The sequence below is a fragment of the Schistocerca piceifrons genome, chromosome 8 (assembly GCF_021461385.2).
Source record: "Schistocerca piceifrons isolate TAMUIC-IGC-003096 chromosome 8, iqSchPice1.1, whole genome shotgun sequence".
In the NCBI taxonomy this organism is placed as follows: Eukaryota; Metazoa; Arthropoda; class Insecta; order Orthoptera; family Acrididae; genus Schistocerca; species Schistocerca piceifrons.
Window position 1 is genome coordinate 490,620,513 of NC_060145.1, and position 26,475 is coordinate 490,646,987.

The 26,475-nt window shown below is 43.7% G+C and overlaps 1 long non-coding RNA gene and 1 other non-coding gene across 2 annotated transcripts in view; one reads left to right on the forward strand and one right to left on the reverse strand.

Moving 5' to 3' along the window:
- LOC124711737 overlaps nt 1–26,475 on the reverse strand; it is a 1,117,457-nt gene that overhangs the window by 1,065,573 nt on the left and 25,409 nt on the right. The gene's annotated exons all lie outside the window — the stretch shown is intronic.
- Nucleotides 11,530–11,604, forward strand: Trnat-ugu. Its single transcript has one exon. It is a non-coding gene; the product is annotated as a tRNA-Thr (tRNA).

Here is a 26,475-nt window from a genome sequence, read left to right on the forward strand (position 1 = left end):
GGACGTTCCGATATAACGCAGCACATAAAGAAAAAATAAGCATCTGTTGGCAGTTTCTGCGAGAACTTCTGGCAGCATAACTTTCTTTGAAAGTACGAATAAAGTACAAACAGAGGAAGATAAACTTATCGTTGCTGAAAAAAGGCTGTTGCAGTTCCATACCGCAAAACACAGTCACTCTTCCCCCACAATAGATTGCACGGATCTTCTCGTCAGAGACCTATTTGAGAAGGAAGAAACGCTAGTCGATTTTAGTTCACGGTTTGTCGCCTACGCAATGCACGAAGCTCAGTCAGACCTTGAAGATGCTAAGTATGTGTCTGTGATGGCTGCTGCATCAAATCACAAAAGCTTAAAGCTAATGCCGATTCTAGCTAGATATTTCATTCCTATAAAAGCGCTCAGTGCAAAGCAATCTGTCTTCAGAACACTTATGGAGAAACGGCGGAAGTATTACCTAGCTATTCTGGATATTATAAAAAAGCAAAATTTAGTTCACAAGATTGTTGCGTTTTGTGCAGATAACAGTAATACCAAGTTTGGTGGACACAAGGGGGCAGGAACGATTATTCCAAACTGTACAGTGTTCTCAAGATGAACATTCAAGGCATCGGCTGCGCAGCCCATGTGGCACACAATGGAGTTCAAACACGTGCAGATCATCTGCCCACTGACATACAAACAATAGTGAATAATTTTTTTCAATATTTGCACGTTTACACTGTGAGTGTGGAGGAACTGAAATCATTCTGTGATTTCGTTAATACTGAATACAAGGGAGTTTAGGTAGTATTAAAATTAGATGGTTGTCATTATGGCCAGGAGGAACAACAGTTACTGATATGTATGAATCTCTGAAATCTTATTTTCTGCCTAGGGACAGGTGTCCTACATTGCTGACGTAGTTTTTTGAGAACCCACAATCACTTCATTGGCTTCATTTCACACGAAGCCAATTGAAAATGTTTCCAAATTCAATTCAAAAGTTGGAAAGAACGAAGATTTGAGCTACAGAGTTAGCTGAGCAGTTAGAGCTGCTTAAAGAAAAAAAATCACTGACAGCAACTTGAGTAAATTTCAGACTTCAGTTATTTCTTAAGTTTTAATTAACATGGAAAAGAAAGATATTTTCACTCAGTTAAAACACAAGACGATCACCAGTTTATTTTATCACACTTTTGTGACTTATTTAGAAAAGTGGACTTCTCCATTTCAACCTCTGAAATCATTTCATTGTATAACACCGAGAAATTCTGTTTCTTGTGCTCAACTTTTAAATTGTCTGAAAATTCTCAAGACAATAGATTCAGGTGCAACTTTTCACACAGATGAAGATGTATTGTTTGATGAGATAGGATGCGTGAACAACATTGTATCCAAGAAACTTGAGGACTAGGGAAAAATCTAATTTGGGAAATAACAGATGGTGTATTCCATACACCTAAAAGTACAGGTACTTCACGTAAAAATATATAGACGTTAGTGGGTTTGCCCTTGCTGTAACAGGCACAAATGTTATTGTGGAAAGCGTATTTTTAATTGTAAATTCTCTTTGGATAGATGAGAAAACCCGTTTTGCCACTGACACTGTTAAAGCAATTGTAATAATTAAGACTCATTGTCAAGACATTACCTGCAGGAAATTCTACAGCCTACTATTAACCAATTGAAAGCTTTTGAAAGGTACTAGCTCTTCTGATAAAGTTGAATCAGTGTAACTAAACGGACTACGGATTTTTGACGTTTACATTAGAGTTCATTTGTTAGAAATCATTTTATAAATTTCTCAATATTTTGAATTACAATAATCGGTTCTTTGAAAAGCAACAAATTATTATTGATGCATTGCCATTACAAGCATGTTTTGAAGTGTCTTGTTAAAATATATGCCTTTTTATATGTTTAGCTTTTATGTATTTTAATAAAGTGACGCTATCATATATGTAAAATATTTTCTTTTTATCTAGTGTCCCGTTTTTCCTGGTTTTTTATCACAATTTTTCACTTGGAAAATCTGGTCACCCTATACTGAGCTACAATAATAGCGACGACTTATTTTCCTTCCTTCTCCCTCCCTCCTCATCACCTACCAAATATATTTTACGTGTACAGTTAAAAAATGCAGCTGCAACATAATTTAAAAACAGGAAGAGTCGCTGCAACTGTGACGTTTTATTAATGACTTTGTTGGTAGCTCATCGTATAGCGTAGGCGGACTGTAATCATAAATTTTCGTTTTCGGATCTAATATCGTACTTTATTTAACTCCTTTAAATCCATATTTATTAACAAGTGGAAATGTAAATGAACGAATACTGAATCATAGGTTTTAATAAAATTAAATCTTTATTTTCAAAAACTACTGGTATGAAAAAGAGAGCTCAAAATAAATTAAAATTGGGTACAAAGACGCGAAATATCAAATAGAAAATCACATACTTTTTTATTTCTGCATTTCGCACTCATGAAATTTTATTTTCATGCAACCAGTAATTGCAAATACAAAGAGGTAATTTTTAGTCAAAAAATATGATTCCATGTTTGGTAATCAACATTTCCATTTCTAAATAGAAACGGAATTTACAAAAGCTAAAAAGTGAAATTCGAACTCACCACTTAATGATTACTACCAGGCTACGCTCGCGTTGACTTATTGATTAGTTCGGTACTAAAATGCAATTCTTTTATACTTAACAGCACTCGCAAATCTTTTACTTTCAAAAGGTTTTATTCGAGTTTTTTTGTTAGAATTGTGTCTTACAGCATTAGAAAACTGAAAGTAAGAATAAAAAAAATCGAAGAGGGCAAGTTCCTAAATTCCCCCCGTAAGTTCAGATTTTGCCTGCCGACCGGTACACCAGTAAAACACACTGGTCATCACGCAGCTGCATTACTGTTTGTGGGGCTCGACTGACTAATTACGTACACAGCCTCTATGAACTGGCTTGTTCTTCAGACCAGTGGGTACGAAAAAACGACTACAGCGACAAATCAAACGGGAATCTGTGAAACAGGGATAACTCAAGCCCTGGGAATACGATAAATGCACCATAAAACAGTAAAATGACTCTTCGGTAGACTGATACGAAAAATGAAACGAGAAAATGGACTGTAGTTAAAAACGTGTAAGGCGGGCAGAGATTAGGACGCGGGTCCATATTTCCCGGGTAGTGCTTTACAAATTCCGCTAGCCAAGTGCCACTTCTAAACTTCGTTCCCAACTCGTCTTCTAGAAAGAGAGATGCTGTTTCCAGTCTTGAGCCGCAATGGTGAGTTCACGGTCGCACGTAACTTTCCACCGTACCATTGCAGTCTTCATCGTAAATCTGACAACAGTTATTTACGAGGTGATTATTATTGTTGCTGTTGTTATTGTTGATGATGATGTTGTTGTTGCAGTCTTCAGTCCGAAGACTAGTTTGATACAACTCTCTCCCGTCCAAGCCTCTCGATTTCTGCATAACTACTGCAACCTACATCCATTTGAAGCTGTTCAGCATAGCCAAAGCTAGGTGTTTCTCTACGATTTTCACACACCAAACTACCCTCCATTAACAAATTGACGATTCCTTGATGTCTCACGATGTGTCTTATCAACCAATCCCTTCCATTAGTCAATTTTTGTCATCAATTTCTTTTTCCCCAATTCGATTCAGCACCTCATCAGTTATACTACCTACCCTTGCAATCTTCAGCGTTCTTCTACAGCACCACATTTCAAAAGGTTCTACTCTCTTTTTGTCTGAACTGTCTATCGCCCTCCGAAATATTTTACCCAAAAATCATCATTAAGCCATAGAACAGAGCTCAATGCCGTCGCGAAAAAAAAATTACGGCTGCAGCTTCCCGTTGCTTTCAGCCGCATGCAAGGCCAGACCAGTCAGTCGTCCAGACTGTTGGCCCTGCAGCTGCTGGAACGACTGCTGCCCCTCTGGCTTCTACACAGATATACAGCCAATCATAGTGACTACGTGCTCAGTGTCCGTACTTGGTCAGTCTTCTCCCTAAGTATTTCATTAAACAAAAGAAAGGAATATCTATTCTTGTGGGAGGGTAAATGAAAAGTTATTCAATAACTATGGTCATTTCACTTAGACTTGTAAAGAAATAGCAATAACCCGTACTTTAATATTTCTCTTCTGAACCCACATTATCAAGGATGTTATCTTTCTTGAATATCATTTCGTGGAACTTTCAGCAGGGCAATTTTAAATTACACAGCAACATTATCACTTTTTTTATTTGTGTCGGACTGCAGTTTATTAGCCGGCCGAAGTGGCCGTGCGGTTAAAGGCGCTGCAATCTGGAACCGCAAGACCGCTACGGTCGCCGGTTCGAATCCTGCCTCGGGCATGGATGTTTGTGATGTCCTTAGGTTAGTTAGGTTTAACTAGTTCTAAGTTCTAGGGGACTAATGACCTCAGCAGTTGAGTCCCATAGTGCTCAGAGCCATTTTTTTGCAGTTTATTGCGATCCTTTGTCCATTAGGCTTTTATGAAGGAGAAGATATTATGGCCTGTAATTACAAAGCAATATTCTGCGAATTTCAATAATTGCGAATAAAACTCTCGTTAGCATTTGTGTGTCTCAATACGGGTAAGTGCGGCGCGCGAGCTTGATTGGGGGGAGGAGCGGACCGGGGGAGGGGTTCGCATCAAATATAAACGTAAATTATAATTTTTGTTTTAATTTTTTGGGGTTCATTTCGCAAAAACCCGACCTTAACTGATCATTAATAAACGACTGAAAACACCCAATTGACTATTTCTATTTAAAATACGAAGCCCGCTTTTAGGACAAAATTTCCACCCAAATATAACGTCGAGTGCGGGTTTTCTACACTGTCTAGTCATATTAGCGGTACCACTTGTCAAAAGCCCGAGTTACCATCTTCCGCAGTGCGGACCACTGCGAGACTCGCAGGACGAGAGTCAGAGAAGTGCTGCAAGGCACCGACTGGGATGTGCAGCCATGCTGAATCCAGTGGCATGGCCAGATGCGCTACGTTTCTCGGGTGAGGATCCTCGGCGAGAACAGCATGACCAAAATGGCCGCACATACTCACGATTGGATTTAAATGCGGGAAGTTTGGTAGCCATGGGAGTACAGTAAACTCATTCTTGTGCTTTTCCACCCACGCACGTACTCTGCAAACTGTGTGACACACTGTACTGTCCTGCTGGTAGATGCCATCGTGCCGAGGAAAAACCAACTGCATCCAAGGTTTAACATGCCCCTCAAGGATAGGTACATGTCTCTGTTGATCCACCGTGTTATCCAGAATGACGAAATCACCCAGGGAATGCCATGAAAATATTCTCCAGACCATAAAACTCTATCCTCTGGTCTGGACCCTTCCAACCACTGTTGAACAGTGTTTGCTTTCAGTCCAATGGTCATAAAACGTGATTCATCGCATGGGTGCAAGAACCGGGCACCTGCTGCATAGGCCCATATGCAGCAAATGGGCTTTGAGCAGATACTGTTGTTGATAATTCTTCCGGGTTATACGGCCGTGGTCCACGGAATTCTTCAATTCCTAACGTTTCGTCCAATACTACGTTGGACATCCTCAGAGGTATGGCTGGTCCTGATGAGTCCTGCCGACTGACGAGTCGGGCGTCGGAGAGCGGCCTAAATACCGAGGAAAGTGGGCGTGGTCTAGCTTGCACCTAGTAGCAAAGATAAAATGTAACTATCATACGTCATAGATAAAAACCACTTTTCGATTCTGTAACGCCACTGTCCATATCTCGCTTAATTTTAAGGCCTCTTCTTTTCTATTAAAATTATCTTCATGTTTATAAATTTCAATAGCCTCCCTATACAGTCGTGGATAATAGTTCGTGGTAGTACTTAAAACTGTAGTTTCAGAAAACTTAACTACATGGCCACCTGACTGAAGTGCATGTTCCGCAACGGCCGATTTATCTATTTTACCCAGTCGGCAAAGACTTTTATGCTCCTTTACCCTCGTATTCACACTTCTTTTCGTAGTACCAATATAGACCTTGCCACAGGTACACGGAATTTTATACACACCGCTAGATGATAATGGTGGCCTTCTATCTTTAACAGAACGAAGTACTTGTCCTATTTTTCTGGTAGGTTTGAATACTGGTTTCATTTAAAGTTTCAGCAAAATTTTGCCGATTCGATCTGTCACCCTACTAATGAAAGGTAAAGACACCGTGTTCCTCCATTGCTGTGTACCATCCTTGTCCTTTGGCCTGCTGTAATTATGTCTTGAAACTCTATTAATTTCTTTGTTTGAGTACCCATTCTTTTCGAAGGCCTGTTTCAGGTGATTCAGTTCCGTATCCAGATGTTCCGGCGTACAAATCCGTTTTGCCCTGTCCACTAAACTTTTGATTACATCTCTTTTTTGTTGTGAGTGGTGATTGGAGTTCTTATGTAACTATCTATCAGTATGTGTGCTCTTCCGAAACACTTTATGTTTTAGACTGCCATCGGTCTGTCTCATGACTAACACATCGAGAAACGAAATAGCCTGGTCTTTTTCCACTTCAATAGTAAACCGAATTCTAGGGTTTATGCTATTAAGATAATAAAAAAATTCGTCTACGGCTTTTTTACCATGTGTCCAAACCACGAATGTGTCGTCTTCATAACGATACCAACAGCATGGTCTCTTATTTGCTTTATTCAACGCTAATTGTTCAAATTTCTCCATGTAAAAATTGGCAATCGCAGGGCTCAACGGGTTACCCATGGCAACACCATCCACTTGCTCATAAAACTCCTCATCCCACTGAAACTGGCTAGATGTGAGACAGTGCCTAAACAGAGCAGTCAAATCATCAGCGAAGACTTCCGTTATGTAAGCCATAACTTCATTGACCGGAATCATAGTAAACAGAGATACAATATCAAAACTGACCAGAATGTCTTCAGGAGCCAAGGTTAGACCTTCAATTTTCTCAATAAAATGACGTGAACCCCTCACATAAGAATCAGTCTCACCAATGTACGGTTGTTGAAGAGTAACTAGATACCTAGATATTTGATGAGTAGGGGAATCAATCGCACTAACAATGGGTCTCAGAGGGAGATTTATTTTGGGAACTTTAGGTAAACCATATAGTCTGGGACACTTAGCTTCACTCCTTAGCAAAACTTTTTTATCCTTCTGTGGAATGGAAGTAGAAGACTTTATCAACGTATTAGTTTTTCTCAAAATAACAGCCGTCGGGTCTCTTCTAAGTTTATTGTAATGTCCCGCTACTAATAGATCCAAAATCTTACTTCTGTAATCCTCTTTGTTCATCACCACAGTGGCATTGCCTTTATCAGATGGACGAACAACTATCCCTTCGTCCGCATTTAAATCCCTGAGGGCCTTTCTCTCCCCCTTAGTTAAATTACTCTCCAATGGCTTATTATGGCATAAGACCTTTGTGATTTCAATACGAATTGCATTAGCAGTTGCCTTAGGGAGGGTTCGAATCCCTGCTTCCACATTCGCAATAATCTCTTCCACTGGTACATGCGTAGGAGCAATGGCATAATTACCACCTTTTGCGAGAACTGAAATCTCATCCTGAGACAATGCCCTCGACGATTTGTTAATAACAGTCTCTGCCATTACAGTGTTATTAGTACTCTGTACATTAGATCTTATTATATTGAACTTCTTCTCATGCCTATTGGTGGTCACTTCCATTACAGATTCCATTGATTTGAACGTTAAACCATCTATTTTATTCCACAGATCTACCGATACAGTGTTAGCAATAAATAAATGCAGTTGCAGTAACTTACGGTCCACAGAGTCCATTTCTCACGCAACCAGTTTACATACTTAGCCGTGTCGGAAATTCTTCCACCATTGGCCATAGAGCCAATGATCGTACCCTTAGGGAAGTTAGATAAATCGCTCTGTTGCCGCATTACAACAACGACTGCACTGTTTTTCCGCATGCCCTGACATGCTTTCTATACTCTCCACTGTTGGTTGCTGACAGTGCCGGCATACGGGCAGACGCGTCCCTGGGCTTCATGTGCCCACCAGGAGGCGGCCCAGAGGAAAGGCCAACCAGCAGGGAACGCAGGCACTGCACGCTTCATGCCATCATCGTCTGTACAGCTGTGTATCACATTATTACCAGCCTGCCATCTGTGAGTGGTTACTGCACATTGACGTCGAACGCATGCGGTGGTCACATCAATGTGACTGGACAGTGTACTTTTGGACCTGGCGTTTCTGTGCAGATAATCCTTTGTCGTGGTTTATGCATACGGTACGGCTATTTGCATCATTGGGGAATGCAACCATCAAACCTCAGCAAGATTCACGTATCACAGGGTTGCTTTACGAGGTATAAATTTTATTATTGGGAGGTACCAAGTTTATTTCAGTTGATGCTCACATAAACTGTGGAGCAGCAACACTGGTTACTTTGCGCCTGTATTGCCTCGAATCTCTCGGAATGTACCTTTTCCTACGATAAGAGAAAATTTCCTCAACCTCCTCGGATTTTTCTCCGCGGTGGAGGAGCTGCGGGCAGAGAATGCGAAGCGAGAAAGGCGCCCCTGCAGTGTTATTGAGGTGGTGAGAGCTGGCTGGCGCTGCACTGCCTCCCAGCTGGTTGCAGACAGCACAGGCATACAGGCAGATAGTGGAGCTGGCTGGCACTGCATTGCCTCCCAGCTGGCTGCAGATAGCGCAGACATACAGGCTGAGAGCTGGTTGGCAGTGAGAGCTGGCTGGCGCTGCACTGCCTCCCAGCTAGTTGCAGGTAGCACAGGCATACAGGCAGAAGGTGGAGCTGGCTGGCACTGCGCTGCCTCCTAGCTGGCTGCTGACAGACAGGCAGACAGTGAGAGCTGGCTAGTGGAGAGAGCTGGTTGGCAGTGAGAGCTGGCTGGCACTGTGCTGCCTCCCAGCTGGCTGCAGCTAGCACATGCATAGAGGCAGACAGTGAAGATGGTGAGAGCTGGCTGGCACTGTGCTGCCTCCTAGCCAGCTGCTGACAGCACAGACATACAGGCAGACAGTGAGAGCAGTCTAGTGGTGAGAGCTGGTTAGCAGTGAGAGCTGGTTGGCACTGCACTGCCTCCCAGCTGGTTGTAGGTAGCACAGGCATAGAACTAGACGGTGAAGATGGTGAGAGCTGGCTGGCACTGTGCTGCCTCCTAGCCGGCTGCTGACAGCACAGACATACAGGCAGACAGTGAGAGCTGGCTAGTGGAGAGAGCTGGTTGGCAGTGAGAGCTGGCTGGCACTCCGCTGCCTCCCAGCTGGCTGCAGCTAGCACATGCATAGAGGCAGACGGTGAAGACGGTGAGAGCTGGCTGGCACTGTGCTGCCTCCTAGCCGGCTGCTGACAGCACAGACATACAGGCAGACAGTGAGAGCTGTCTAGTGGTGAGAGCTGGTTAGCAGTGAGAGCTGGCTGGCACTGCACTGCCTCCCAGCTGGTTGCAGGTAGCACAGGCATAGAGGCAGACGGTGAAGATGGTGAGAGCTGGCTGGCACTGTGCTGCCTCCTAGCCGGCTGCTGACAGCACAGACATACAGGCAGACAGTGAGATCTGTCTAGTGGTGAGAGATGGTTGGCAGTGAGAGCCGGCCAGCGCTGCTCTGCCTCCTAGCTGGCTGCAGATAGTGCCGGCATACGGGCAGACGCATCCCTGGACTTCATGTGCCCACCAGGAGGCGGCCCAGAGGAAAGGCCAACCAGCCGGGAGCCGCGAGACAGTAGGGAATGCAGGCACTGCACGCTTCATGCCATCATCGTCTGTACAGCTGTGTATCACATTATTACCAGCGTCTCCTTCCGGTAAGTCTAAAACTGCTTTCTGAGGCAAATTTCTCCGAAATGAAACAAACAACTCTCAAAAAACCAGCTACATTATTTAAATATTATATACAGAAAGTGCTTTTTAACTGAAGTTATAAAGAATGGAAGAACATTAAAAGAGTTTGCAAGATCCCCCAGTGACAGTAAAGCTCTGTAAAAGTTTCCCAGTCTCACCACGAGTCCGTAGAAAGTTGTTCGAGAGACTGGCTGGTCATTCCTTTCCACTCGAGACTGCAAACGTTGGGCTGATCCTTTACGGATCAACTTAGTGAAGCGAAGCTTATGACTCCTCCCTGTCTGTTCTGTGCCGTTTTCTCGCTGATGTAGTCCCTCGAAGCAGTTCTTGTAGTGCTACTGGATTCGTTCCGAGATGAAAACAGTCTACATCTGTGGCTGTATGTAGAATGCGGGTAGCTAATCTGCTTTCAGTGAATTTCGGGGTACCACTACAATGCATTTATTGACAAACACCGTAAAACAGTTAACACTGACGCCGGTAAACATAAAGACCTTCAAAATTACGTGAAACTGAGAGAACGGCTCAGGTCTGGACTGCATTCGAACGCCGACTCGAGGTACACAGACGCCGACTGCCTAGCTCGTCGCGCAACAGAATTCTTCAGCACACTTCGTGTAACTTCGTACACTATCGGCAGAATAATTATTTTTATTTGTTCATGGTATGAGTAGTTAGCTACATACTGGCCCGGTAGTAGCAAAGCTTTAATGATGGTTAGGCTCCGTCTAGCAATTAACACCCTCACGACGGCTTTCAATACTTAACATTCGATAGTGAAAATGTTTTAGCTTCACGCGTGAATGCTGGTGCATCCCTGCCCTTCAGAATCTCTGAGTAGGAACCACTCTTCCGGCTTACATGCGGTTCCTCACAGCACTGGTAGCCAAGTGAACGAACTGCTTCTTTGTCATCGCAACAGTACTTTGCAATGCTGCTGAAGAAAACGAGTTATGCTGTTAACTGCAGCGTCCCACTGTAACGTTAAAATTAGCGCACAAAACGTGGTCCAAAATAATAATGTTAAAATCAGCAGATTAAATGTTGTCCAGAACGAGGGGAATGTCGCAAGTTCAGAATAAAGTAAGAAAAGTTTGTAGCCTACACAGCATGTTGTACGGGGTCGGGGTACTCATTGAGCTTTGTAGTGTAACTATGTGCTTAAGTCGTCTGCAATTTGTGTTTTGGTCAATTTCTCCTAATGCTGAAATGATTGCGAAAGGGGGTAGTTAGACATTTTCGTGGCTATGTTTTGGATGACTGCAGTGATTTTTTATATGTCAAGCCCGCGATGTACATGCGTGTTTAGCAAGCACAGAGGTGCGTCCGTTACGATCCACACGATTCGGTTTTGCAAACGCTGGATCTTCTTTAGTTTTATATCGGAAGCCATGCTCCAAACTTCCAATCTCTAGAAGACGGCGGGGAGGATGACGGTCTTGCAGAGAAGAAGTTTGGCTCTGATTGTGAGGCCGTTGCCTTTCAGTAAACTATGGAGTTTTAGTACGTGAAATGTATTCGATATTGCGAATATGGACAACCATCAGCTGTATAATGGAATGACGAAAGTGAAAATTATACTTATATGGGGTGGGACACTACGAATATAGTTCATGGACACACAAGGTGAGAATGTGGGTCTCGCGGGAGGCGTGCGCGAGTAGTCCCTGAAGTCGCACTATTCTCTGTGCCCTCGGAGGCTCAGATGGATAGAGCGTCTGCCATGTAAGCAGGAGATCCCGGGTTCGAGTCCCGGTCGGGGCACACATTTTCACCTGTCCCCGCTGATACATATCAACGCCCCTCAGCAGCTGAAGGTATTAATGTATAATTCTAATTTCGTCACAGTGAAAATTTGTGCCATCCATTATGTATACTGTGTGTGAGAAAAGCAAAGAGACTGAAGCACTTGGACCGATTTGGCAATGCTGGGTTGCTCTATTTGTGTAGACCAATGTGTCCCTCTCTTCCACATGCTCAGTCCCATTTTCAGCTCTGTGCAGCCATCACGTGATTTTTGAGAACGTCATCAGTGAGGCTGTGGTTTTGTTGTGTGTTACTAAAATAGAACAGTATATATAGAATAGAATATACAATATATACATATATTTATACAATTGAACAGTATATACATAGAACAGCAACAGTACGCCATCAAGTTTTACTTTAAACTTGGAAAATCCACTAGGTTGACAGGCCTTTGGGGAACATTCCTCATCTAGAGCACAAGTTTTCCGATGGCACAAATCTTTTTTGGGTGGCCGCGAACCAGCCGATGATGAATGTCGCTCAGATTCAAAGAAAACGTCGAACGTGCGCGTGGTCTTGTGAGATTATCCCGACGTTTAGCAACAAGGATGATAAGTGACGTGTTAAACACTTTGACTTACATCAAATTTTGACCGAAGTTTTGCACATGCACGCAAGTGGACGATGCATCGTGACAACGTCTCATGTCACATGGCCAGTTCCATCACAGAATTTTTGACCTGAAAGGTACTTCTGTTGTTCCACATGCTCCCTATTCACCTGGTCTGAGTCCTTGTGACTATTTTCATTTCCGAAATTGAAAAATGTCGTATGGGCATGTCATTTTGGGACTCTGGAGAACATTCGCAAGAATGTGGCCGACATGTTAAAGACCCTACCAGTTGAAGCCTTTCAGCGCCGCTTGCAAATCTGGAAACCACGACTCCGACTGTGTAGAGCTGCCGTAGGGAACTACTTTGAAGAGGGCGGTACTGTTGTTTGAAAAAAAAAAATGCAACTCTGGTGGATAAAAATTCATTGCCATTACTTTTCTCGCAAAGCTCGTATATTCCCCCACAGGAGAGGACATTTCAACTGAAAGTCGCTGGCTGGTATCGGTGGATAAATAAGATATTGCAGTATCTGTGTTAATAGGAAGAAAGATGCAATATCGTATAAAGGTGTACGGTTCTGTCTCCACCTTTATTACACGCTTTAGTAATGTGGGCATTCCTGGTTAATTTACTGTCCATTTCAAGGCCGAAATATTTTACTGAGTTCGTGCAAGGGACATCTGTGCCAGACAGGTTAATATGGCGGTGTGGTGGACCCGCGGTTTTGCGGCAGCGTAACTACTGTCGCTAAGCCCGGATAGAATGTGTGTTGGTACCGGGCACGTCACGCCCTAGTCTGGTGACAGAGGATGCGGACCCTGCCGTGGCGGCTGCCTGACGGTCAGCGAAAGACAGCTGGGCGCGCTGCTGTCGTCCGGAAATTTAACCAACAAACGAGGCGAGCGCGAATCGGTCTTTGGCTTGCAGCTGCTTATGTCTGTGGCAAAAGGCGATGCCTGAACTTGAGCACCAGCAGGACGCACACGCGTTCGTCTCTCTCTCTCTCTCTCTCTCTCTCTCTCTCTCTCTCTCTCTCTCTCTCTCTGTGTGTGTGTGTGTGTGTGTGTGTGTGTGTGTGTGTGTGTGTGTGTGTGTGTGAGTGAGTGAGTGAGTGTGTGTGAGTGAGTGTGCGCGCACGTTTGGTTTTGGTTGCAGGAAGGACACAGCGGTCCTGACCTACGGCGTTACAATGCGTGTTACACTCTTGCGTTGGCCAGCACGCTCTCCAGCTCCCTCACGCACTGGAAACGTCTGGTGACGAGCTGACGAGAGACGGCACACCACCTCTCGGCAGCCACCACGAATTGCGAACTCCCGCACAGAGTCGAATGGGCAGGCCACGGAATGACGCACCCGTACCTGTCAGAACTCTGTTCGCCCTGATGTCCCGCCGAGTGCAGAGCCATTGTTGCTCTCAGAGTCGGCAACTCTGTGCACAAAATGTCACACCTGTATATATATGTTTAACCACTATGCCGCATACGACAGTGAGTAAAATCCCTATTTGTTATCTTCCCTGCTATCGCAGATTTAATGGCCGCCACAGCACAGGGTTACTTTTTCCACCATGTACGAACTCTAGAGATTAATCGATGAGATGATACGGAAAAAAAACGGTATAATGAACTTATGTCCGGAAATGCATGGTTTCCATGTTAGAGACCATTTATTCAATCATATATTGTCACAAAGACTGCGGTCTAATAGGCGCTGTACCATGCAGACAGTTACAGTATGGGTTGAAAATTGTTTCCATTTGTCTCAATACATGCGTGTACGCGCCGTAGCATGTTGTGTCTCACACGTTCACATCGGCCAGACAGCATCCGAACAGTGTGAAAGGCAGCATGAATACGCTGCCACAGTGTCCCCAAACCTGGAACGGGCTCTCCATACACGATACTTTTGAGACGGCCCCAGAACCAGAAAGTGCACGGGTGATCGAGCAGGCCACGCAACTGGACTCCATCGGCCAGGGAGGACACGACTGAGATGCATCCGGACGTTAACGGCGAAGTGGGCTGGAGCACCATCACACAGAAGCCACATAGCCTTCGAAAGAAGGAAGTGAAGCAAAGGCACTCGCAAGAAACGCCGATAGTTCCGATCTATTAAGCGACGTGAAAGGAAGACTGGTCCCAAAATAGGTTCTCCAATTATCCCGGCCCATACATTTCGGTTTCACCGATGCTGATGATTCGGTGTCACCATACCACAGGGCTTCTGAATACTGTCCCACAGATGACTGTTATGAAAGTGGAAGATGCCATTCCGCACAAAGGTGGCCTCATCTGCGAATAGGATGGACGACACATATCCCGGAATCGTGGTTGCCCGGTGAAGAAACAAGTGACAAAACTGCTCCGGATGTGGAAAGTCAGTCGCTAGTAAGCCCTGCACACGCTCTAAATGATAGGGGTAGTAACAACTGTCATGGAGAATGTTCCACACGGCCGCCTGGCTTACCCTGTACTGGCGGGCCAACTGTCTGGTACTGACACGGCGGTCGCCTCCGACAGTGTTAACCACATTTTCCTCCACGTCTGGTGCCCGAACATTTCGGGTACGTCCTTCATGATTTCCTGCTTTGTCTCAGACAAACGGCGAACGGTGTTGCAAACACTGAATGCTGTGGTTCTTGTCGGCGGGGATATGTCTCCTGATACAACCTTGCTGTCCGCCGCCCGTTGCCATTTGCCTTTCTGTAAGTGAACACCATGTCGGCAAGCTCTCGAATCGAATACGGAACCACTGTCTACAACGCCGCATCACAGCCACTACAAGGTGAGTCAGCAAGAGAAGTGAATCGGACGCACCGTTACCAATCACTATGGTGGGAGAGGGCGCTAGGGCATGACGTATGAGGAACAGTACCGCCCTCTAGGAGGAAACCATGCGTACTATAACTGTGACTGCATAGTACAGTGCGTATCAGACCGCAGTATGATTGAATAAATGGTCTCTGGCATGGAAAACACGCATTTCCGGACGTTAAGTTCATTTCATCTTTGTTCCGTATCGTCTCATCGCCAAATCCCCAGACTTTGTACACGGTGGAAAAAAACACCCTGTATATTACACGGTTCCACAAGATCGTAGTACGTAGCAATTTATTTTGACACGTGAACTACTCACTAGCTTACACCACGATGTGTCACTTGGACTGAAGATTAACGACAGCTTGCACAACCACCGCGACGCTGGCAGATAGACTAAACAACAGTTTCGCCGCCCACGTTGCTGCATCCGCACAAAGGCCCAGTTCTAGATTTTTAAAATAAATTGCTAGATTTATAAAGAGTAAAACATTGCGCGGCGCCTTGGCGCCTTGACACTCCATTCACCTGATGACCAGAACAGAACGCCTATTAAAGCTGCGGCCGATTAAGGTAATGCGTCAGCTGCAAATGCGCTGCCATTAAATTGAGCCCAATTCTGCGGCGAGCTAACGGCTACTCGCGAGTCCCCGAAGGCAAAACAAATAATAAATCTTATTTTAATCATCCAGAAATATGAGTGCTTTTTGTGTAATTGAGAGCCATTCTCGCGGTAACGGGGTTTTTCGCTAATGGAGCGTAACGAATCCTTGACGGCGACGGGCCGAGAAATGAAATCCCGCAGGAAATGCGAAATTCCTCTCCGATCAACTCCCGTCCTCCGCGCAAGTTTCTCTTCTCGGCTCCGAAATCCGCCTAACTGCCATTTCTTTTCGCGTATGAACAATGTAGATTCGTGGCAACGAGACATCACACGGTTTGGGATTGTCTGTCTGGATCGTGCAACGCGTCGCGAAATTTGAAAATAATTGTACAAGGCGGCAATAATCATTGGAAGCGTCACTGCCTAGCAGGAAATGACTAAGCACAGCGCCCGAAAATGAAGCCCAATTATCAGTTTGCGCCCTATCCCGTCTGCCGATTACCCGTCCACAGTTCGGCGATTTTTGACGAAATAAAAAGCAAAGCGTGAAGTATCCTGTTGTTATTAGACCGAATATTTGCGTTTACTAGTGACGCTGCTACTTGCACGGCGATAATTGTGGTACAAATTTTTGGCTGGAAATACCGTCTGTGAATAAATACAAATTTAACTACGCAGCTTTATTTTTTCTAAGTGGTCATTAAAAGTGTGTCTAACTGCTGTACACTTAAGGAGGCAGGCACCATAAGAACACACGCACCAGTGTTCTTGCGAAAGCCTGGGTGACACAAGGATGTGTCGCTCGCCTAAATAAGTTAATACAGCCGAAACTGGAGTTTTGTTGCCACGTATCAGAAAATGCTACTACACAACGCTGCTGCGTTCTTCTATAGATTCCTCAACTCCCAGCATCCTTCGGCGAAAGTGCCATCGAGATTTGCTACACACTGTGGCAATGGCCGTGTGAGCAGATGTAATGCACAAAGAGCGATCGTCAGAGGAAGCAAACGAAGGCGAAGTGATAGAGGAATCACTTATGGCGCATACTGACGCCCTGAAATGAGTTCATTTGAAACATGAGTTTGCGGGGCAACATTTGTTTGACTACATCAACGCTTCCCGTCCGGAAATTTAGAGCCGTCGTCAGGAAAAAAGTGAATGAAAAATAGAAACTGAAAAACTGGACAATTATTTCCGGAAAATGTAATATGAAATATATTGTGTTGTAAGTGTGACTAAGTTTGTAAGTCTGCGGAGAATAACTGTAAAAAATGCCGCCGGTTTCCGAAAATGATACGCAACAAGTAGCTGTTTCTGGCAAAAATCTGTATTCTGAAGCATCCCTCATTCTCTGTTATGCGTCCAGCCTAGGATTTGCATTAACCCGCATGACTGGGAGCTCCCTTTAGTACTTATTTCGGGAACTTGGCACTACACTTAAGAATGACAATTCTATACGAATGCGCGCACTGTGACTTCCACTACTTGCAGGGAACGCTGCAGCGGAGGGTTGGGTAAAAGACTGCCGGTACTGAATTCTTTCTGCTCAGTGTCATCTTTACTAGCAGACAACACTGCGCGCATTAGAACTGTGTGGTAACATTTTGTAATTTATGGCAACAACGATCCAGTTTGGCGCGTTCAAAATTGTTTATGCGAAGATATCGGTGTCTCGTCCCGTCTTTCGCAAGAAAACTGGTCCAAGAGTTTTCTTTTTTGTTTTTTTAATTTGCATTATGTCTACACTGTGAGAGTGCAAGGGTCAGTCATCAAGATTTAATGAACACTTCGAAAAATAAAATTACAAAATTAATTTTGTGTTTATTTGCAAGTATTATTTCTAGTCCTGCTACACATCACTGTACCATATCGTGCTCCTAGAGGGCTCAAAAAGCGCAGCCTGTCGATGAAGCTGAGTGTGGACAGTAATTCGTTTTCTGATTTTGAAAGGAAAAACGCTGCAACAATCCATACTGAGTTACCGCAAAAAAACACACTACTATGGCAGTGGTTAGGTGGTTAAACAAGTGACAATGACGAAAATCGCAGACACACCGTCTGTCTGTGAAAAACATAAAAGACTGAAAAAAAAAGCGCAGGTCATTCCCGTTTTCAAGAATGGTCGTAGGGCGTACACACATAATTATAGCTCTTCATCGTTGTCGTCAACCTGTCTTATTCTAAAAAATTATGACATTTTTGAGAACAAAAACTTCCTCTCCAAAAATCAATATGCTTTCCGCAAACAGAGATCTTTCGAAACTCAGCTCGCTCTGTTCCTTTATGAGGTCCATACCGCAGTAGACAACGGCTCAGGTGGATACCGCGTTCCTTCACTTTAGAAAGGCACCTCACACCGTCACGCACTACCGTTTAGTGAGAAAAACACGAGCTTACCCAGTATCGGAGCAAATTTGAGACTGGATTGAAGACTTCCTTGCAGATAGAACTCAACACGTAGCTCTTAATGGAACAAAATCGACAAAAAATGGTTCAAATGGTTCTATGCACTATGGGACTTAACATCTGAAGTCATCAGTCCCCTAGACTTAGAACTACTTAAACCTAACCAACCTAAGGACATCACACACATCCGTGCCCCAGGCAGTATTCGAACCTGCGACAGCAGCAGCAGCTGCGAGGTTCCGGACTGAAGGCGCCTAGAACCGCTCGGCTACAGCAGCCGGTCAAAATCGATAGATGTAAATGTAACGTCCGGTGTACCCCAAGGAAATTTATAGAATCGTTATTGTTTACATTGTATATAAATGATCTAGTAGAAAGCGTCGGAAGCTCTTTAAGACTATTTGCAGATGATGCGGTTGTCTACAAGAAAGCAGCAACGCCAGAAGATAGTCTCTATTTGCAGAGTGACCCGCAGAGGACTGATGAATGGCGCAGGCTGCAGCAGTTGACCCTGAACGTGAATCAATGTAACATATGATTATCGATGCGTGATTCATAGGAAGAATCTTAAGGAAACGTAACTCATCCACGAAGGAAGTAGCTTATAAGGCGCTTGTTCGGGCTTTTCTTGAGTACTGTTCATCAATCTGCGATCCTTACCGCGCAGGACTGAGAGAAAAGACAGAGAACATCCGACGAAGAGCGGCGCATTTCGTCACGGGATCGTTTAGTCGGCGAGCGTGGCAGACGTTACAAGATAGGCGTTGTCCATCACGGAGAGGTTTACTATTGATATTCGGAGAAAGCACTTTCCGGGAAGAGTTGCACAACATATTACTTCATCCAACATACGTCTCGCGAAATAAGCAAGACGAGAAAATTAGAGCCAAAGCCAATACAGAAGCTTCGACAATATTCTTCCCACGCGCTATTCGCGAATGGAACAGGTATTGCGGGGGTCAGCTAGTAGCGGCAGAAGTACCCTCCGACGCACACTGTTAGATGACTTGCGGAGTGTGATGCAGATGTAGATGTAGAACGGAGAAACACAACGGACGTGCTGTTCAACGCACGATGTACTTTAATCGAGGCGATAAAAGAAAAGAAAGTCAGTGAGGGATCAGTTTCGACGTCTTGTACGTCACTTTGAACACGAAACAGGTCTCCGCCTGCCGTGGCCTCAGCGACTTCTCACACTCATGCAAAAAGCCGCCGAGCCAACACGTAACTAAACATACTTGATGTGGTATCAGCCTTCCGTACCTAAACAGTTTCGCTGGATCATAGTGCAAAAATGCTGATGTACAATCTATCCTTAACCTGTTACTGCCTAGCGTTAAATATATATTTCACGTAACATTCTACCATAGTATTCTCTCGTTGGCATCAACGCAAGCATTTGAAATATCTATTGTTGTATGTCTCTTAGTTAAGGAAACTCTATTGTTGACATTTACGCGGGTTTCTGCCAGTAAAAAGAAGGAAGAGGCCAATGTCTGGTTGTTCATTTACTGAAGACTTTTTCTGAATAAGATTATGTCTTGGAATAAGAAGTAAGTACTATTTTCTGAAGCAATATACCACACAATTTTCAAAACTTGATTAATTATAATGTTCAAGGAGCTGAAATTTATATTATAGATTAGCCACAAAATGCAATTCATTATTATGGTTCAAAATTCAGTTTTTGTGTGTTGCACTGATGTTACGCTAGACAGAACAGGCAATATAATGTTTCCTTCTTTCTCAGAGGCTTGTCTCTGCGCGAAATCGTGGGTATTCTTCAGGAGAAGGAAGAAGATGTAACGAATATATTTACTGTGCCTCCTGAAGCTGATGTAGAGCCGGATGAGATTCTAATGAAGAAGATGGGGTGGAAAGGCAGCTATACTGGCCTACAAAAACAGGTTAGGTGATGAACTTGAGACTGGCTGCTCTCATGATGATAAACTAGGAAATGTCATTTCAGATGAAACAGAAAAGCTATAGATCTCAAAAACTGTAATAAGAGATTGGGGAAGGGAGGGTCTGCAAAGTGATAAAGCTCTGTTTCCTGAGAGTGATCACAGTAAATACTTCACTCTCCACTTCAGTGCTTTGAACTGTTTTGGAACGACGGAACAATTAAATTTCTCAGTACTGAATTTAGAAAATACGTTGTGTTCGAGAACTGCCCACATCGCAAAATAACACACGAAGAGATAAAAGGCTTTTTACGAATTTCAATTCTCTCAGGCTACAATCCTCTACCTTGCAGATGTTTCTGGGATTCAGGGTTGAACATGAGAAATTAAATGGTGCGCAACATGATGAGAAGAAACGATGCGAAACAATTATGAGAGTCATTCACTCATCTGATAGCACACAAATCAATGTAAATGATAAATCGTGGAAATTTCGTCCATCCACAGATATGTTTTCTCTCCACTTTCAGACTGAGCAAGATTTACATTATCATGATGGCATGACAACGTATTTTGGTAGGCATGTGTGCTAACAATTTCTGAAAGATAAACTCATTAGATTTGGATACAAAGTATGGCACCTAAACAAAAACATGGCTTATCTAGTGGATTTTAAAATATATCAAGGAATTCATCCACAAAGGAACAAAGTGTACGAGAGAGCATTTGGAAAAAGTGCTGCACCTCTGGTTGAGATGACTGATTCACTTCCCGATAAAAGTAAAAATCAGCCCTACAGCCATCATTGTTGGCTTACCTGAAAGAACGAGGTTATAGTGCAACTGGCACTATTCGTAAGAATCGTCTGCTTAAAGGATGTCAGCTTACAGCATCTAAGATAATATCCAAAAGCAATAAGAGAGGAGATTTTGATTACAAGAGTAGCAAGGAAAGTGGAATAATTATTACCAGATGGCTGGATAATTCGGCAGTAACAATTGCTTCGGCAAGCCATGGGATCGATCCAGTGAGCTCTGTCAGCCGATATTCAAGACAAGAGAAGAAAAGAACACTTGTACCGCGGCGATGTACATCGCCATCATTGTTGGCTTACCTGAAAGAACGAGGTTATAGTGCAACTGGCACTATTCGTAAGAATCGTCTGCTTAAAGGATGTCAGCTTACAACATCTAAGATAATATCCAAAAGCAATAAGAGAGGAGATTTTGATTACAAGAGTAGCAAGGAAAGTGGAATAATTATTACCAGATGGCTGGATAATTCGGCAGTAACAATTGCTTCGGCAAGCCATGGGATCGATCCAGTGAGCTCTGTCAGCCGATATTCAAGACAAGAGAAGAAAAGAACACTTGTACCGCGACGACATGTTATTGGAGAATACAACAAAAATATGGGGGTAAGTGACAGAATAGACGAAAATATAGCGTTATATATAGTGAGCATCACAGGATGTATCTGTACATAATGCATGGCTTCTCTACAGAAAAGTGGGTATGAATATGCCACAACTGCAATTGCGGCGCTACATATGAAATGATACCTGACTATCCAATGCAACAATCCTAGAGGTCCTGGTCGCCCTGCAGGTAATACATATAAAGGTAGAGTGCTGCATGATATCAGATGCGATGAGAAAAAATCACCTTGTAGCTATGGTGTCACAGAAGAGAAGAAGACGCTGCGCTGCAGAAAACTGTGAAGGAACTCCAAGAACATTCGTGCTGCAAATGAGATGTTGATTTGTGCATAGAGTTTTTTGTACCGAATCACAGACAATGAATGCTGTTGCCTAACATAATGCAAATGGCATACGCTGCTTTATTTTATTTATTGTCACGTATTTCATTTACAATGTATGATCTGTCTAGCGTGACATGTATGTTACATCCTCTTTTGCTTAATTATTTCTTTTGCTTAACTTGTCGTAGTGCGTGTCCTTAATGACAATGAACAAATAAATATCTGATTTGTAAAACTGAAAAATGAAAATTAATTCAGGCAGAAATGGGTTACAAGGAATAGGCACGAGCTTCTTTTTAAATTCGAGTTTGGAAGTTCATCATTCACTAATCACCTGCTTAAGATCATGCCAGTGATGACCAGGTGTCTAACAGATAGTTGGTAAGGACATATGCACAACTTAATAGTCCTTATTTCGTCGAAAGTTAAAATTGCAAGCACAGTACAGATAAAGTGATCATGTGTTGATTCACACGCAATTAATTAGAAACAGTCACAAGTCTGCTAATACGGTCAAATACTATTCAACTCACTCAAAATACACATTTTGATGTCTACTGCTCATAACTGTGAAATATATTCTCACAACTTGAATTAAACTAAAGGAGAGGCAACACAAACGGTTCCCGAGGCAGGGCTAAAATAGAGACCAGCTAGCCTGAAGCTATACCGCATGAAGACTATGAGCAGAATTCGCAGAATAACAACAGATCAAACAGAATGTCCGAAAATGGAGCGAGCTGTGGCCGCCCAAAGACTCGCATCGGGATGTCACTGAACTTTATAATATGTAATAGTTTACACACTCTACACGTCATGAAGTTCATCTTTTACTGGCTACACTTTATATGGATATTATTTCTCATGACCATCATCTATTAAAGTATGCAGTACAAATTTATGCCCACGCAATGTGAATCCCGATTTTATGACCATGGAATCCTTCTCGTACCTTAAAATTTTATAATTTTCAATTAAGGCCCCTTTCTCATTAATACGTGTCTCAATAGATTCAGAAGAACCAGACCAATAGATCTCGGTAAATTTCAATAGTTTGGGTATAATTGACACCGGATGAAATATTTAATTAATAATATCTTATGAACTAATTAAATTTTGGTTAACGTAAATACGTTACTGAAAAGGGGCAGTTAGCTGCTTAGTTTGAAAGTGGTCTTTCCTTCCTAACTTACCTATTGGCTGATAAGATTTTCCTTATGGCAAGATGTATGAAGTTGTATAATTGCAATAACTTTTGATTGTCATCATCTCTGACGAAACTAGTTAGATCATTGCAACCAGGATAACATACTGATCAGCTCACTGCAAACAGGCCAACACACTGAATGATCCGATTAATAAAGTTTTTGTGGAGGAGCTGGGGTAATTAGTTTCTAAAAATTTTGATAATTTCCATAACATGAGATTAATATAGAAACTTTAACGACGAAATTTTGAGAATGAAATCAACAAAAATTTTGTAGATCGTACGCGAAATGGGCACTACTGTAAAAATCAAAAATGTTTTATTTGCAACAGCTATCCACAACTCCCGACTTAGACATTTGACGTGGCGTTGTACCAATTTTCAATACCCTTGTCATCGAAAGCAGCCGCCAGTGCTTTCCGCTAATTCTCTGTGCAGGTCTACAGCTCGTTGTCTGTGCCAAAATGTTGTCTTCATAGTCAGCGGTTCGTGCGAGCAGAGAAGAAACTCGGGTCAATTGCGGTCTGTATTGTGGGTGATCAAACACTTCCCACTGAAAACGCTGTAGGAGGATCTTCATTGTCCCTGCAGAGTGCAGCTGAGAATTGTCATGAAGAAGGAACGGCGTGACAGTTGTGTTACGTGAGCTGCATAGCTTCAAGGGAAATTTCTCACCAGGCCCTCGTACTTGGCAGGAGTCACTATTTTCTAGATACATTTACGTGCTCACTGTGCGCTCAGTACTGAAAAGAGCGATGTGATGCGATCGACTGGCGTTCTATAGACATCGCCCAACACATCTGTGAAAAGCTTCATCGGATTTTTACAGTGGTTTCCATTTACGCGACCGATCGGAATAGCCCTCGTACATTAAACAGGAGTGCGTACGAAGGAAGGTCGGCGTCGACCTGCTTTGTCACACCACCTATTCAGCAAAGGCGACTTCTGCGTATATTACTACGAGTCCCAGAAAAAGAAACAATGTATGCAGTAGAAAAGTGGATTGACCACCGCCGAAAACGACGAAAAATCAACTATTATTGGGCAATGTGACGCAGAGTGTTTTCTGTAATTGTCTTTGTGTGGTACAAACAGATAACGTTCACAAGGGGCTAAGCGTCATAGATGTATACTGAGGAAATATCTTAACTCGGTTACTGGGGGAGGGGAGGGCTCTCAGGACCAAACATGCTTATGTTCCCAGAGATAGCCCGAGTTCGTTCAGCTCAGCACAAAGTCACATATACTGCTTGTTTCGATTGTCAACTTTTGCCGCCTCCCCTGTATTTTCCTGAAAGAGACTCCTTTTTTCTGAGGTGAGTATACAATTGAATGGCAGGAATTTCCATAACGATGACAAGATTTTTGAGTTGCAACGTTAGCTGGGCAGCCAACATGCAGACTTATGCATCCAGCCTCTCCACCAAATCATCCGTCATTGGGAAAAATGTGTCGCACTAAAGGCTGAAATCGTACAGAAGGACTGACGCCATCACCACGTTTCGTGTTCGCAGCAGATAGCTGTTTTCGAGGCGATAATTGAAACTTTATGACAACCCACTGCATTTTTTTTTTTTTTAGTAGAGGCAAGTATCGCTTATATCGACTCCTAGCACTGCCTCCCATCCCCAACCCCCTCCTTACATTACATTTCCAGTAAAACTAAGTGTACAACAGTTTGTAATTTCAGAAATTCTCTTTTCCCATGGTATTTTAACTTGGAGCTTGTTGTGTACGTCTGATTTTGTGGATACGAAATGTTCATGCAGAACTGGTGGAGCAAATGTAATTAACAAGAAAGATTACACCTTCTTCGACGTGTGTTCAGTACAACATAAGAATTAATTTCCTTGGAAAGACATTTTCTTCTTAAATAACAATAAACAGTGCTGAAAAGAAAGTCTCTTCTCTAGTATGGAAACAACAGCAACATTTACATGGAGGTCGAAGGTCTGAACGACACAGTCACTTGTTGGATAATGGAATAAGATCCATATTAACCGAAGGCCCTTAGAAAAATAGCTACTACTGAAAAATGTCGCAAACTAGTAACTGCACAATGCACTACGTCAGCAAAAGTTCAAGTCCCGACAGTACAATCCAAAGACATTGTAATATTGTGAACTTAGTATAAGTTAAAGGCCTAGAAGGACAGTCCAGTATCAAAGTTGCAGTATGACGAAACTCAGTCAAGTCCGGGGTAGCACTAATGAAAGACAGACCGAAGTGCACTAGCTAATCACTGCCTCGGAAACCGGCGTCGTCGTTGAGGCGGATCCAGAGCGAATTTCAGGTTGCTAGAAGGCGACTGGTTCAGGAAGACCACTCGGAGTGAACAGCTCAGCGTAGCTCGAGCGCCGGCGTAAACACAGGCTGGCGCCAGGATTCGTAGGCACTACTTCGATGTACGCGGAGCCAGCGACCTCTATCGGCGGCGCCTGCGATGCCGTCTGGCTGGCGCCTACGAGTTATGTGACCGCTACCCTCAGCTGTATTGTTGGTTGCCGCCTGGGTAGGTGCAAGGGCTACCCACAACAGCGTTCTTTTGTAGAGTTGCCATTCCCAAGCAGATAACAGGGTGGCGGGACATATTCTGAACAAAGTGAAGTAAAATGGGGCAAGACATAAGAATTGAACCGACAGGGAAAATATTTAAATATGAGGCCAGAGATTATCTGAGAGTTCAAACACGTGCGGAAATTAAAATGCGGGGGAGGGCGGGGGGGGGGGGGGGGGGGGGGGCAGTGTGGGAGTGCATTCTGCGATTTAAAAAACTGACGTTCCAGATGATAAGACCTAGTTATAAGTCAGCGTATCTGCAATTACACTTGAAAAATCACAGGGAAGTGTAATATAGATGATTATCTGCTGTGACACCACGTGAAGTGCTTGCTGATGTACAGCAAGTACGCGCTAAGAACGTGGCACCTAAAGAATAAAAATCAGTGTTCTGCAGTGTAAAAATGTTCGATAACGACACACATCAGCATCGAATCCAGTTTCTGGTGTCGCTAGTTGCTGTATGCTGGGCGGCCGCCGACTATACAGCGAGATGGGTCCGCCGTCTCCTCCGTAGGAAAGGCGAATGTGGTATCGGCGCCTGGCGCCTTGTAGCAGTGTGTCGTGGTTGCCGTCCCGTCCCTCCTAGGCGCTTGTAACTCCACGGCAGCACTCGCCACGTGGCACTGGAAATATTTCCGGGTATTCCTCCGCAGGAAGGCCTTACAGGGCGCCCCCATCCATTCCCCTGTCAGCCAACATAGGGAGTCGCCAGCTACGATTCACTGGGCGGAGAGCCTACGGCGCAAGCAGTCCCACAAACAGAGTGGGTACGTCAATCGGACCTGAAGTCCTCGCACACCGCGTCCAACCTTCCGCGGCATCGCTAGTGGATCATCCACGGACTTTGCCTACGTACCTGTTGCTCTACTAGGACAAACAATACACTCAGCTTTGAAAGGCAGAAACTGTTGTTCTCAAATCAGGACGATCTTTAGTTGTATTACTTCGGAAGCTGTTCCTTCAGTTGTACTTGCGTAAGACACTGTGTAATCAAGTTCTAATGTTCTTTGGC